General features: G+C 52.8%; 1 pseudogene; it reads left to right on the plus strand.

The window, feature by feature from the left end:
* Nucleotides 1–10,699: 10,699 nt before the first annotated feature.
* Nucleotides 10,700–13,806, plus strand: LOC123779861 (small nuclear ribonucleoprotein G pseudogene; annotated as a pseudogene).
* The last annotated feature ends 846 nt before the right edge of the window (nucleotides 13,807–14,652 follow it).

Consider the following 14,652-nt stretch of genomic DNA (forward strand, 5'->3'; position numbering starts at 1 on the left):
CTCAAGAGCACATGGAGATTTAATGCTCTACTGTGGTCCAGGGGACAGGGGGCTGATCCTGAGCCCCCAGCTTCCTGTGGATTTGCAGGGGGTGGCGGGTTGTGTCTCCCTGACTGCACTCCCCTCTATTCTTCCCATTTCTCTCCCTTTCTCTCGCCTCATCTCTCTCACTCCCTGTCTCTCTGTACTTCTGTCTCTCCCTCAAGCCTGCCTGAGGATCTCCCAGACTATCCATGCGCGAGCCGGTGTGGTGTCAGTCTAGGCATCTCCAGAAAGCCCAGTCCTAAGGTTCCCGCATCTGTCCCCAGGGTGACCTCGGGGGCGGCTCCAGGAAGCCCAGAGGGCCTCACCTGCTGTCCAGAAGACAGACTGCATAAAAATCCCTCTCAAACCTCGGAAACCCAGCAACTCAGCATCCAGTCTCACCGCACAGCCACACACACACACACCTCCCCGTGGCCACATTTTTAAGTGGGGAAACTGAGGCCTGTATCACGAAGAGTCTCATCCAGAGGCTCCAGCCCCAGGGGCATCACTGGTCACTCTGGTCCAGCCACCAGGCTCGGTGGCTTCAGACTGCCCTCCAGTCTGCTGTCCCCTGGGCCTGCCCCATAAATAGTCATTGCAAATGCTTCCACCCGGGGAAGGCTGGGCAGTGACACTCTCACCTCCCCGAGCTGGTTTCCCAGTGGCTGTGGTCTGGCGGGTGGCCCAAGTCACGTCCCTGGTGCCAACCAGGAGTGGGGGCTGGAGGCAGGGTCTGAGGTGGAGCCTCTGGCCTGGGGAGCACCTCATTGGCCCTGCTCCCTGCCTTTCACCCTAACTGTGGGGGTGGGGGTGCAGGAAGGGGGTCTCAGGCTGAGGGTCCCTTCTTTAGGAAGCCCCCAGTTCTGGGTACCTCCTTCTGGCCTAGACGCTACAGAACTGGGAGTATCTAGGCCTGAACCTTGCCAGCCTGGGATCTTGGACTTCTCCCTGCACAAGGCAGGGACCTGAAGGTGGCTAAGATTGAACGGAAGAGTGAACAATCCTACAAGCACAGACATGGAAGGCCATGCAGATCGAAACCTGAATTCCTAGCACACGGGGAGCTCCCACTCCAGCCCCCATCTGAAGCCAGGTACTAAATAATACATTCTAGAGTGGGACATTTGATGCTTCTCCCCGCCCCCCACCCCAGGCATCCCAACAATAGGGATTGTTGTCCTGAGTTCGAATCCCTCCTCTGCCACTCATCAACTTGCATGGCCACTCTGTCTCTTTGGGCCTCAGTTTCCCCTTTTGTAAAACAGTGATTGTGCCCTGGTCTCCGAGTCGCTGAGGGGAGTAAATAAACCAGTATGAAGCTGGGTCAGGCCTATTGTCAAACGTAAGTGGTGAGCGTCTTCCCTCCGACAAGACTGAAATTATAGAGAAAATCAGAGGTGGAAGGACAGTGTTTGTATCGGGAAGAGGCTGACTGCCCTGGTGAGTCAGCGGGAGGTCCTGAATCTCCCTTCCAGACCCTGGCCACCTCTTTACTGCCTGCTGTCCCTTTCAGCCTCTCTTTTACCTAGATCCTTCTGCTCCCAGATCCTCAGTTTACTTTCCTGTGATATGGGATCAAACAGACATCCTTGACTCTCTTCTCCATTCTCCAGCAAAACTGCTCCCAAATCTGACCCTTTTCTCCCCACTTGGTCCAGCCCCGGTATCTATCCTTTGAACCAACACAGGCACTGCCTCCCTGCTCTCCTTGCTTCTGCTCTCAGCCCCCATAGAATCTTCCCTCCGTGGCAGCTGGAGTCAGACTTGTCCTTCCTTTCTCCAGAACCCTCTATGGCTCCCATCTCCCTTAAGGTAAAAGCCAAAATCCTCCTCGTAGCCACAGGACCCTGCTGGTCTTCCTGCTCTCACTTCCCAGCCCCCCCCCCCACACACACACTCCCCAGGATGTTGCCAGAGGTTCTTAGGTGTCTTTGCAAGAAAGAATTCAAGGAGAGACCAGGCATAACGGTGGAGTGGGGCAAGAAGGAACATATAATTAAGAGCGAAAATACACTCTCTGAGATGTGAGAGCAGGCGAGCTCAAGGGAGAGCTGTTGGGCCTGGGGTTTGGGTCTGTATCTTTTATTGACAGTTGTTAACTAAGGGGTGGAATATTTACTTCTTGGGGAGGAGAGTTTTGGGGGAGCAGGATTTTGCATTTTTTTTTCTTTTTCTTTTGTCTTGGGCCTGTCTAGTTCGATCTGGCTTTTTGTGGCTTTGTTTTGGAGAGCCGCCAGGACAGACCTCTGACTTTCCAGATAGCTGACCGTGACTCACCCTTTACTGGCCTCCAGGCATCCTGTTAAAGCCTAACTAGCTGCCTCCTCTCACACAACCCGCTAGGTCCACATTGACCTCCTAGAAACTCCTCCACGTTAGGCACACTCCTGCCCCAGGGCCTTTGCACAGGCTGTGCCTCTGCCTTGGACAGGCTTCCCCAAGACACCTGCATGTCTCCAGCACCTCCTTCGTTCAGGTCTCAGCTCCGATGTCCGCCCACATTGCCTTTCTTTTTCTCTTGCCATCAGGACTCTGTGTTTTGTTCACAGGCATGTGAAACCAATGCGCTTAATCATTGTGTTCACAAACAACCACATTTGTAGTAAGAGTCATTTACCAGGCGCTTACTCTGTGCCAGGCCCTGGGCTGGGCGCTGGCGACACAGCTGAGGACAATTGAGACCTAGCCCTGCCCTGGTGGGACATATAGCCTGGGGGCAGGGAGGGAGATGGACAGAATGAATAAAATAGGACACGTGGCCAGATGCGGCAGAGAGAGGGTCTTTCCCAATCAGACCTCCTGGAAGAGGTGGCATTGAGGCCTGAGCCCCAAGATGAGAATGAGCATAGGGAGATGATGGGGGGAGAGACAACAAGCCTGGACTCATGGACCCCTGGGGGCCACGGGGAGGGGGTTGCTCTTCATCTTCAGGATGATGGTGCCCACCTAAGGGCACCCTGGGAGGTCTTGAGGTAGGTGATAGGATTTGATTCATGTTTCCCAAAGGAAAGAGCAGCTGTGTGGGTCTCACCAGTTCACAGGTAGGGAAACTGAGGCTCAGGGAGGTGAAGCCATTTACCCAGCATCCCCAATCCAGTATCTCCAACCAGGAGCCTGCAAATCCCTCCCTTCCACCCACCCAGGGCTGCCCAGTTGCAGGTGGGTAAACTGAGGCACAAAGGTGCCCTCACTTCCTAAGGTCCCCGAGGAACACAGTCAGCCCTCCTTCAATCCCCTTGCCCCTCCCCATGCAGCCTTACTGGGGAACTTTCTCATAGGGAGGAAACAGCAGCGGCAGCTTTCACAAGTGGGTGGCCAAAGCCTCAGTCCCAGTTTCGGTTTGCAAATAGCGTCTGGTTCCAACCGCCTGCCCGCCCGCCCAGCTGCCGCAGCCACAGCCCGGGGAGGCTTGCAGCGCCATGGTCTGCGTGCAAAATCTGAACAACCTGTCCCCTCTGGGGAGGCAGGGCAACCTGGGACCCAGGGGGGAGGGGCGGTCAGGGGGGGGTCTGCGGCCCACGTGGGCGGTGGAGCCAGGGGCCTGGGAGTGCACCGAGCACTCCTCCCCACCGAGCTTTGATCACTCATTCAATCAACAGCCCACAATTACTTCCTGCTTTGCTGAATTAGCACAGTTTATTCCCCCAGCGAGCATGTATTAAGTGCTTACTATTGGGCAGGCTGTGTCTCAGGTCCTGACTCATTGGATCCCCCCCAACAGCCCTCTATAAGGCAATGTGTGAGATTCCTGGGGCTGCTGGAACAAATGCCCACGAACCCTGCCTGGGTTTAAACGAACTGATTCTCACACAGTCTGGCGGGGGGCTGGGGCGGGGCGTGGTGGGGAGCGGTCTGGAACCCAAGTGGTGGTGAGGTGTGTTCCTCCTGGTGGCTCAGAGGGAAAGTCCATCCCAGGCCTGTCTCCCAGCTTCTGGTGGCTTCCAGCAGCCCTTCGAGTTCCTTGGTTTGTGGCTGCATCACCCCGATATCTGCCTCCATCTCCACGTGGACTTTGTCTCTCTGTCTTCTCTAACTTTTATAAGGATACCTGTCATTGGATTTAGGGTCACCGGAGTCCAGGATGATCTTGTCTCCGGATCTATAACTCATGACGTCGGCAGGGACCCTTGAGAAAATTGGGCCAAGGAAATTGGAAGATCTAATTGGCCTTATCAAGCCATGTATGGGTGGGGCAGCCATGCACCTTGCAAGGGGAGGGGAGCTCTGAGGAGTTGTAAGAAACGGGAGGATTTTACCAGAAGGAGCATGGGGTAAGACAGTTATCAGCAAAAGAAAAGAAAGGGTTATTCCAGGCAAGGCCACCTTTCCTTAGGGAGAAGGGCAGGTGGTCTGGTTAGATGGATGACCTCTTCTTCCCTTTGTGGGGTGGGTGGAATGGAGAGGGCCCACATGTCAGACAGCTCACTGGTGCTGATCAGAAAATTCTCAGCTGACTGGTTAAGACTAACATTCTGGGGGAGGTTGAATCTGCAGTTAGGTTAGGTATTAAGCCCCTCTGTGGTGACTTGACCGAAGTGACACCATTTTAGGCCGGTGGTTTTCTTTTTAACACCCTTTATGGTCACATTCCAAGGTTCTGGGTAGATATATCTTTTGGGGGCCACAATCTAACATTCTCCAGGCAGGTATTATTGGCACTTCTTTAGGGGGAAACTGAGGCACAGAGCAATCAGGTTACTGATCTGAAGGGTTAGGACTTAAACTCCAGCTGTCGGGAGCCTGAATCTCTTCGCTTCATCGCTCTGTAATCACCTCCTATGTGCTGTGGGCCAAGTCTTTGCCAGAAGCTGGGGACCCAGAGGTGAACGAGAATTGACAGCACCAGGGACATGACCTATGAACTTCAGGCTGATGTGTTCAGTGTGTTAGGGTGTGATCTTAAGATCAAGGGTCCCCCGAAGTGGGCTGCATGGTGTCCTCCGAAAGACATGTCCTCCAAAAACTTGTGAATGTGACCGTATTTGGAAATAGGGTCTCTGCAGATGTCATTACGGTAAGGATCTGAGAGGTGATCATCCTGGATTAGGGTGGGCCCTAAATCCACTGATAAGTGTCCTTATAAGATAAGAGAAAGGTGGGGAAGATCTGAGACCGGAGAAGGCCGGCTAAGATGAAAGCTGAGACGAGCCAAAGACTGAATTTTTTGTATCAAGTGATGTAAGGGCCCAACTGAATTGTTTTCAACGTGGACTCTCACTTCACAGATTCTTTTATAGAATAGTCTCCCCTCCCCACTGCTGGGATAGAGCTTCTCCATCTTGGAACAGATTCCTGACGTGCACAGGGTGTCTGTGGGCATTTAATTCCAATCCGTTGGTCAACATGTCTCTCTCCCTGTGCCAATATCCCTCTGACTTAATTACAAGCTTTGTCATGGGTTCCCATATCTGGTAGGACAGGTAACACCACCTGTTCTATGTAAGTATTCTGACTATTTGCAACCGTCTGCTCTTCCAGGTAAATGTTTGAATCATCTTATCAACTTCACAAGGGAAAACCCCTGCTGTGACTTTGATTGGGATGGTGGTAAAACTTCAGATGGGGGGGGAGGGGAGGCAGCAAACCTTCAGATGGGGAGAATCAGCATCCTTTGAGCCTCAGCTTCCCCGTCCATGAACATGGTACATCCATCATCCCTGTTGCTTCCTTGGGATCTCTCTCTTTTTTAAAGATTTTATTTATTTATTTATTTGAGAGAGAGAGAGAGAGAGCGCGCATGAGCAGGGGGGAGGGGCAGAGGGAGAAGCAGACTGCCCAGTGAGCGGGGATCCAGAAGCGGGGCTCTATCCCGGGACACTAGCATCATGACCTGACCAACTGAGCCACCTAGGCACCCTTCCTGGGATCTCTTAAGGCAGCCATTTCTGTTTCCCTGCAGGATTGAGAATACCATTTATTTCATTTATTTATCTTTCCCATGTAGGGAGTCCTCCAACTGACCTTCTGTTTCACCAGATTATCATTTCCCCCACTACATTCCTGATATCACTGAGTTGTTCTGTTGTTGTTGCTGTTGTTTTTTTTAAGATTTTTTATTTATTCGACAGAGATAGAGACAGCCAGCGAGAGAGGGAACACAAGCAGGGGGACTGGGAGAGGAAGAAGCAGGCTCATAGCGGAGGAGCCCGATGAGGGGCTTGATCCTGGAATGCTGGGATCATGCCCTGAGCTGAAGGCAGATGCCTAACAACTGTGCTACTCAGGCGCCCCATGTTTGTTTGGTTTTGATTGGACCCGTTTTAACATGGCCAGCATTTTCCCTTGTCAGTTTTGGGGGTATCAGGTTCATTTTAAGCTCCTGGCCTGTCTGTCCTCCTGTTCCCACTCTTGGGGGAGGCCATGGTTCAGAGACTTATCCTGGTGAAATGATGGGTTTCTCCAGATCTGGTGATTTGGATTCCTACCCATTTCCTCAGGGACATCACAAGGCCAGCCCCTGTCCCCCAGTCTCGGGGAATGGGATGAGAACTCAAGTCCCCTACAACCCAGGCCATCACTTCTCACTCTTCCTCATTCCCCCTATCCGGCCTCCCCCCCACTGCCAGCCTCTCCCAGGAAGGCAGCCCATAGGGGGATGGTCGCTCCGTATATTGCAAGTGCCACCGTCACTGCCTGGGTCATTCCAGCCTCGGTCCCAGCAGGTGTGGGGGTGTGCACCACCTCTTCCCAAAATGGCAGGGTGATGCCAGGAGCAGAATTCCGAGCCTCCTCCTTGAGGCTGCCTGACGCCTCTGTCTCAGGCCTGGGGCATTCTCAGAGTTTTCTCAGCATCCCCCACTCTAGCACCTCTAGGCTGCTCTCCAGGAAGAGCTGAGATTCCCTCCATCCTGGACATCAGGCCTGGGATCAGACCCAGGAGCCCAGAGGTCATTTTAAAATGCTTTGTGTTATGGAAAATTTTGAACATGCCCTGGAGTCAAGAACGCACAGTGACCCCATGGGCTGTCCCCAGACTCACAGTGATCCAGGAGGCACTGACCCCATTTTGATGACACTCCTTCCCCCTCGACTTTATTAGGGTACTGCTAATCCCAGGGTCATGCTCCTCACCCGAGATCTGAGATGCTTCTCACAGGACAAGCCCAGCTCCAAAATCAAATTCACCCTTAAAACCCTCTCTCTCTCTCTCTCCCTGTCTCTCCTTGTCTCCCTGTTTCTGTCTCTCCCTGTCTCTCTTTATCTCTCTTTCCCCCATCTCTCTCTTTTTATCTCTCTCCTAGTCTCTCCCCCATCTCTCTGTCCTCTCTCCCTGTCTGTCTCATCTGTCTCCCACTGTCTGTCTCTCTCCCAGGTGCATTGGGTGTCCTGTCTCACCTCCCCCGGCTCCTGCATCTACCCCCGGGCCTCCAGTCTGAGTGGGAAGAGCCATGCTGTTGAACCTGCAGTGAATGGTTGACGGGCTGGACTTCTGAATGAGGCCAAAGTTGTACACACTGGGCCCAACCTGGGACCCAGCTGCCTTATCCTGCCCATTAACCCCCAACCTGAGAGCCACATTGCTAAGCCCCCAGAGTTATCCCCACAAAGGTTCCCTTGAAGGGCCATGAGCTTCCCCATTGGTCACCCTGAGTGCAACGTACTGATGACCCCGGGGACTCCGGGGCCTCAGGACACCGGCCTGAGCTCCTCAGCACCCCCAAATCGTTCTAGAATAGAAGCAGTACCACGAGTGGACCTTGTCAAGGGGCAGCTGTGCACTGGGCATGACTGGGCCATGCAAGCAAGCCTGCCCTGTAGATGAACAGCTCGAGCATGTGGACATGGTGTGATGTGTGATCTCTCCGTTCTGTGGACTTCCATCAGCAGAAAGCAAATACATACAGTGGAGAGGATAAAAGACACTAAATCCAACCCAGGGTTTACTTACCCCTCCTGGATAGCACCTACTGCACCACCCCCAACCCACCCAGTCCCCATGTGGCCAGGGGGTTATGACCTCATTGTGCAACTGGGGAAACAGAGGCAGCGTCTATGTGCGTGGCTTTGACAGCTGTCATAGCTCCGTTCCTAAATTGACTGCTTTCATCTCTTTTCTGCGCTTACGTAACAGTAAGCTCGTGCGTAGTGCACAAAGCCTTTGTACGTTACACGTTAATATTTACTTGATTGAAAATACAGATGTGTTTTATTTTGAAGTGAGAAAAAGAACATGAACAGGCACGCCTGGACAGCTAGCCTCTATAGTAAGAGCATTTTCCATCCTTTTGTAGCTCTGACCAATCACACAAGTTCCCGGAACAGAAGACTTTGTATCAAAGCATTTGGATTTTGTTATGATGTTGCCTTTCCCTGCCAGTGTTAAAATAAAGTATCATATAACTATTTTAAAGGTCAGCTTTGTTAGGGCATTACCCACGTACAACAGAGTACATTTGGATGAGATCTGACAAAAGCATACAATCCTGAAACTATCAATCTGGATATATTTCCATTACCCACAAAGCTCCACTGCCCCCCCTCCCGCAGCTGATCCCCTTCTCCAGGTATACAGTAAGTAATAAACACTGGATGAACACATTTGCCTTTACCAACTGGAAACAGTGAGTTATAGATTCAACTGGTGGGGAGATGGAGACGCCTCCTGCCACGATCCCCCTGGGCTCAGCCCAGAACAGGTCCAGGAGGCTGGGGTGGAGGTCTGCCTATGGATATTGGCAATTGGCCAAAGCCCCATTTTATAGCTAGTACTACTGAGACCAGAGACAAATGCCCAAGAGGGTCCAGTGACCCTGATTCCAGCCCTGGACCCTGGGCCTCCATCTTCTCACCTCAAAAGTGAGGATAAAAGGGAAAGGTGGGTGTTGCTATAGACTGAATGTTTGTGTCCCCCTAACATTCGTAAATTGAAGTCCTGATCCCCAACGTGATGGTGTTGGGGGGAGGCTTGGAGAGGTGATTAGGTCATGGGGGGGAGCCCCCATGATGGAATTAGTGCCCTAAGAAAGAAGAGACACAGGTAAGCTGCCTTCCTTTCCCTGCTTTCTGCCGTGGCTGGACGCCGTGAGCAGGTGGGCGTCCACAAACCCAGAAGCAGCCCTCACCAGACACCAGATCTGCCAGCACCTTGACCTTGGACTTGCCAGCCTCCAGAACCTCGAGAAGTCCATGTTTACTGTTTAAGCCCCCCATTCTGTGGTAGCTTGTCATAGCAGCCTGAACGAAGATTTGCTGCATCATGGGGTCACCGGGAGCCCTCATCCGGTAGCTTTGTCCTTCTGAATCTCAGTCTTCCTGTCTGTAAAATGGGGATACTTCTGGGACCAGCCTGCTGGGAGCTTTTGTGGCTATTAGAGGTAGCTCCCAGCAAGGCTGGGCTGGGCACTTTTAGGCTTTAGCAGCTGTGATGGCTGTGGTTGCTACTGTTGCCATCCCGGCCCTGGTTCTCAGTCCTGAGAGTTGGCTGCTGGGCATCCCAAAGCTCTTCTCTCTGCCTTCTGACTCCGCCCAGCAGCTTGTGGTCTTATCTCGTTCTTCCTGCTCTGTGTCCTGGGAGGTAGCCATGGCAACATGGCAGAAGAGGGTGCACTGGGCAGGCAGGTGGCTCAGGAAATTTCCGTGCAGAGGCGGGGCTGGGTGCTGTTCACCTCACCTGCTGCCCCCCTCCCCCCCACTCTCCCCTGGTCCCCTGGCCAAGGGTATGTTCAGACTTTTGGCCTTCCGCCTGTGGCGGTCGAGGGCACCACATCCTGCCTGAATTGCCAGGCGACCCTGACCATCCTACACTTAGCCTTGACTATCTACTGGAGCCTGCAAATTGTCAAAGGGAGCTGGGGGTGGCATGAGGCCAGCCCCTGAAATCATTATGTTCCCTCTCACCCCAGGACCTTTGCACACACTGTGCCCACTGCCTAGGATTCTCTGTTTCCTGTTTGTACCTGCAAATCTCCTCCTGCAGGTCTTTGTCAAGTGTTACCTCCTCCAGAAAGCTCTCCCAGACCCTACTCAGGGGGGTCCCAGCCCTGAGTATCTCCCTTTGGCAGGTCTTGTCCAAGTTATGATTTTGCATTTATGGTGATGACTGTATTAAATCCATCTCCCTTGTTGATGGGGAGCCCTGGGCAAGCAGGGGTTGAGGTGCCTGGCGCACAGCGAGTACTCAGTAAAGAGTGATGGAGTCAGAGAGGGAATTCAACAGCTGTTTATTGAATGTCATCTTACACTCGATCAACAGCTCCCCTGAGCCCTTCAAGGCTTCCAGGTGCTGGGACATCCTATGAATGAAGAACCCCCTCTCCTTCCTGTGGCCCAGAGCCTCTTGCTGACATTCTAGCGAAACTCTTGAATGGTGTCATTCTTGTCACCCAGGCCCTGTTCCCCAGAGACACATGATACATTTAGGAGCTCATCACCAGACCTCGCTTGGGCTCATCCCCGTGATGAGGTCCTGGGGACAACAAGGATGGTGGACGTCAGGGCTCCGATGCGTCAGGCCCTTTCTCGGTGCCTGGCCTGAGATCCCCTCAGGACCTTCACAACCTCTTATCGCGAAGACGTCATCAGAGGAGAGGCAGATGTGACAAATAAACATCTCATTTCCTTGTTCGTTTGCTTTGTGGTTTTTAGTGTAAGTAAATCCCATGCAACATTGGGATATTCTTATACTAAAAATGTACTGCTCGCTCTTTGAGCTCACAGAGTAGACACCATAAGCAAAGCTCACCCTCCTGAATTGAAAAAAAAAATTATGGACAAGAAATTATCGGTGAAATGAAATGGTGGCAGACATGCTTAAGGAATACTGCGGGGGTTCAATCCCTTTAGGAATCTTGTGAGAGATGAATGTGTGGGGAGGGCCACTAGTGAGCTACAGAGCAATATTGGAACGGCAGTAATACGAGGAAATTGTATCATCCTGTTAGAAGCCTTGGAACGAGCTTAAACAATGGGTGGGAGGGGCGCTTGGCAGCTGGTGAAGTGTCTGCCTTCGGCTCTGGTCATGATCCCCGGGTCCTGGGATCAAGTCCCCACATCGGGCTCCCTGCTCAGCGGGGGGTCTGCTACTTCCTCTGTGCCCCCTCCTCTCTCTCAAGTAAATAAATGAAAGCTTAAAAACAAGCAAACAAAAACAATGGACATGCTCACCAGAAGCAATCCCCTGCTACCCCATGCCCGGCTCCGTAGCACCGGTTTCACTACAACATAAAACTCAGGTCCTAAAAAAAAAAAAAAAAAAAGTGTTGGTTGTTCATCTGAAATTCAATGTTAACGGGGTATTCTGTATTTTTTCCGGCAACCTTGATCTGTCGTCACGTCCATTTTACAGACAGGGAAGCGCAGGCTCGGAGAGGCTAAGGGATGTGCCCAAGGCGTTGCAGCCAGGAATGAGCAGAGAGAGAATGCGAGCCAGACCCTAGGATCCAACACCAGCCGGGTTCAAGTCCTGCCCCCCAAGAGCAGGTATGAGCCTGCGGGCTCCTCAGTGAACAAAAACCTTCCCCTCACCTGGGCCAAGAACTCTTTGCACATTCCCACTCCTGGTGCCGGAGGGGTCCCCAGGCCCAGGGTCCTCGGCAGACACCTGCAGAGGAGCCCGTCCCACCGCCATCTGGACTCTGGCATCCGGAAGCTGGTCAGCTGGTCCCCTGTAAACAGCCAGTCTCATGTCACTGTAAACAGCTGGTGTCTAGAGCTATTGTCACAGTGCCCAAGGCTCAGTGTGACTGCCCTGTGACTCGATACCCTGCCACTGGCCCCTGTCACTTGATCCTCAGTAAACAGTGTTCTGAGGATGGGCAGCAGTGCCCCGTTTGGTCAGTGCGCTGCTCGAGCCAGCGGCTGGGTCCAACCTAAACTGGGTCCCGACACCCCGTGAGCCGTCCTCGCTTGCTCCATTCTAATACTCTGTAAACATCAAGTCTTGATACCTGTTGTTTGTCACTGGTCAGACGCTGTTAGTGTCTCAATCTCAGCCCTTTGAGCAGAGTTCCAGTGCTTTGTAAACAGCGAGGCCTGATACTTTCTTTGTTGCCCATTGAGCGTCTCATCCAGGGGCCGGCCGATGACAGCTCCGGCCGCAACCTCCAAGTAGCTTTTACACTCTGAAATGGATGGAAACCAAAAGAGGATTCCGTGACACGTAAAAACTATCTGAAATTCAAGTTTCTGTGTCCATGAATAAAGCTTTATTGGGACACAGCCACGCCCACTCCTTGGTGTCCGTGTCTGGCTGCTTTCAAGGGGGCAGTTGAGTGGCTGAAAGAGAGACTGCCTGCCCCACAAAGCCTTGAATATTTATTATCTGACTTTAGAGAGAAAGCGTGTCAACTCCTGCTCTCAGCTCTCAGGCCGTCCCCGTTCTCTGTACTGCACTTGGCACCCTCTTGGTCATCTCTCGTCCACGGCGTTCACATCCTGCGCGAAGCACGAGTTCGACGGGTTCAACAGTCCGCGATGTTTGTATGCTGTGCAAAGGCGTCCCCTTCCTTTGCGAGAGTCACTCGCAGCCTGATGGGCTGACATGCTCAGGGCTGCAAGTGTTTGGACTCTGACAGCAAGTTGACGTGTCCTAACTGTGCTGACACTTCATTTGGGGAAAGGCAACCAAGAGGAGACCTAAAGGGTAACTAAGAATTTGGCGAAGGAAAGAGGAAGGATTTTGCCACACGGGGGCAGGACCTTGAACTCCGAGCCAAAGAGCTGGACATTCTCCCGAGGGTGATGTGACGCTCTGGCCACATGGGGACAGAAGCCGAGAATGCTCTGCCTGGACAGGGCTATCACCTCCCCTTATCTTGGATTTCCCATCGATGCTGTGGGCTGATGTAGCCAGAATGAGGAACCTTCTAGGCCTACTCTGGAAGGAAAGGGTGAGAGATGATGCTGGGAGGCTCTCCTATTTGGGGGAGGGGTGCTGTGCCCCCCCCTTTGGAGCTCCCATTACAGAAGCGAGGTGGAGGACAGCCGTGAAGGCACTAATATGTCGTAATTACGAATTGCCAGAAGCACAAGGGAAGGGCTGAGAGAATGGGGCAGCTTTGGTCAGGGAGGCTGAAGGGCTTCTGAGGAGGGAAGAGTTGAACTTAGATTTGAGGAGGAGAAGGTGGGAGCCTTGTGAGGAGTGAGGGAAGGACAATCTGAGCAGAAGGAACAGCAAGTGCAAAGGCCCTGAGGCCAGGCCATACAGGACCTTGTGGGCTTAGGCAAGGGTATGTAAGGGATGGGATCTGAGCCTTGTTTCTTTTCTTTTTTCTTTCTTCCTTTCTTCCTAGAGATTTTATTTCTTTTTTTTTTTTTTTTTTTTTTAAAGATTTTATTTATTTATGTGACAGAGAGACAGCCAGCGAGAGAGGGAACACAGCAGGGGGAGTGGGAGAGGAAGAAGCAGGCTCATAGCGGAGGAGCCTGATGTGGGACTCGATCCCGGTACGCCGGGATTACGCCCTGAGCCAAAGGCAGACGCTTAACCGCTGTGCCACCCAGGCGCCCCTAGAGATTTTATTTCTTTATTTGTCAGAGAGAGAGAGACAGCACAAGCAGGGGGAGCAGCAGGCAGAGGGAGAGGGAGAAGCAGGCTTCCTGCTGAGCAGAGAGCCCGATGTGAGGTTTGATCCCAGGACCCTGGGTTCATGACCCGAGCTGAAGCCACGCTTAGCTGACTGAGCCACCCAAGTGCCCCTGAGCCTTGTTTCAAAGCCCCCATGGCTGCCCTGGGCCTGGAGCACTGAGACACCAGCACAAAACCCCCATTACACTGTCTGTGTCTTGGAATATCTCTGGTCCATTCCACAGATGAACCGGACTGGTACGGAACTGCTGTGAGCCAAGGCCAGAAATACCACAGGCCTGGGCAGGGGAGTTTCCAGAACACATGGGCCTCTGGATCAAGTGGAAATATCTTGCCTGCCCTTCTCAACTGCAGAGTTTGGCAGGTTCTGAGGGTGATACGGCAGCAGGAGTCACCTCCTGGGGGTCGGACATGGCGAAGGCACCTGGGTCAGCTCCAGAAAATCAGCATGTGGGCAACATGGTCTTGTGTGCCTGGCTATGCAACTGAGAGGCCTCAGCCCTGGCCTGTTTGGAGGGGACAGACACAGCCAGATACCAAATGTCCTCAGCCTATGGTGTCAGGACTGGCCTGGAGTAAAGTGGTATTTGAGATGGGGTTTTGCAGGATGAGTAGAAGTTTGCCAGCAAGAGAAAGGCATCCCAGGAACGAGGCATACAGGAGGCCCCAGTCTGGCCCCAACTGGCCCCTGCGGTTGAGTGACCTCAGACGGTCCCTGACCCTCACGTATTTCCCCCACTTGATGTGAGCAAGGACAAAGGCTTTATGCATTGTCAGATCTGGCCAGCCCAGGGTTAAATCCAGCCTTTTCCACTTTTTGGGTGACTCTAGTAAGTGAGACCCCACCAGGCTTGGCCCCAGTTTACAGGAGAATAAACTGAGGCTTACAGAGGGGGCCCACACATCCTAGGATGCAGAGGGAAGTGGTCAAAGCTGAGTCCAGATTCAAGGAAGGGCAGGGGAACAGTCAAGAAGTAGGAGGGAGTGACCCGCCCAAGGCCATTATCCTGAGGCCTGAGAGATGGAGAGGAATGGAGGGGAGAGTAGCTTGGTTAGTGGGCATAGCAGGTGCAAAGGCCCTGAGGTAGGAACATATTGAA

Source organism: Ursus americanus, chromosome 14 (assembly GCF_024610735.1).
Source record: "Ursus americanus isolate L20-20 chromosome 14, mUrsAme1.1.p, whole genome shotgun sequence".
Classification (NCBI taxonomy): Eukaryota; Metazoa; Chordata; class Mammalia; order Carnivora; family Ursidae; genus Ursus; species Ursus americanus.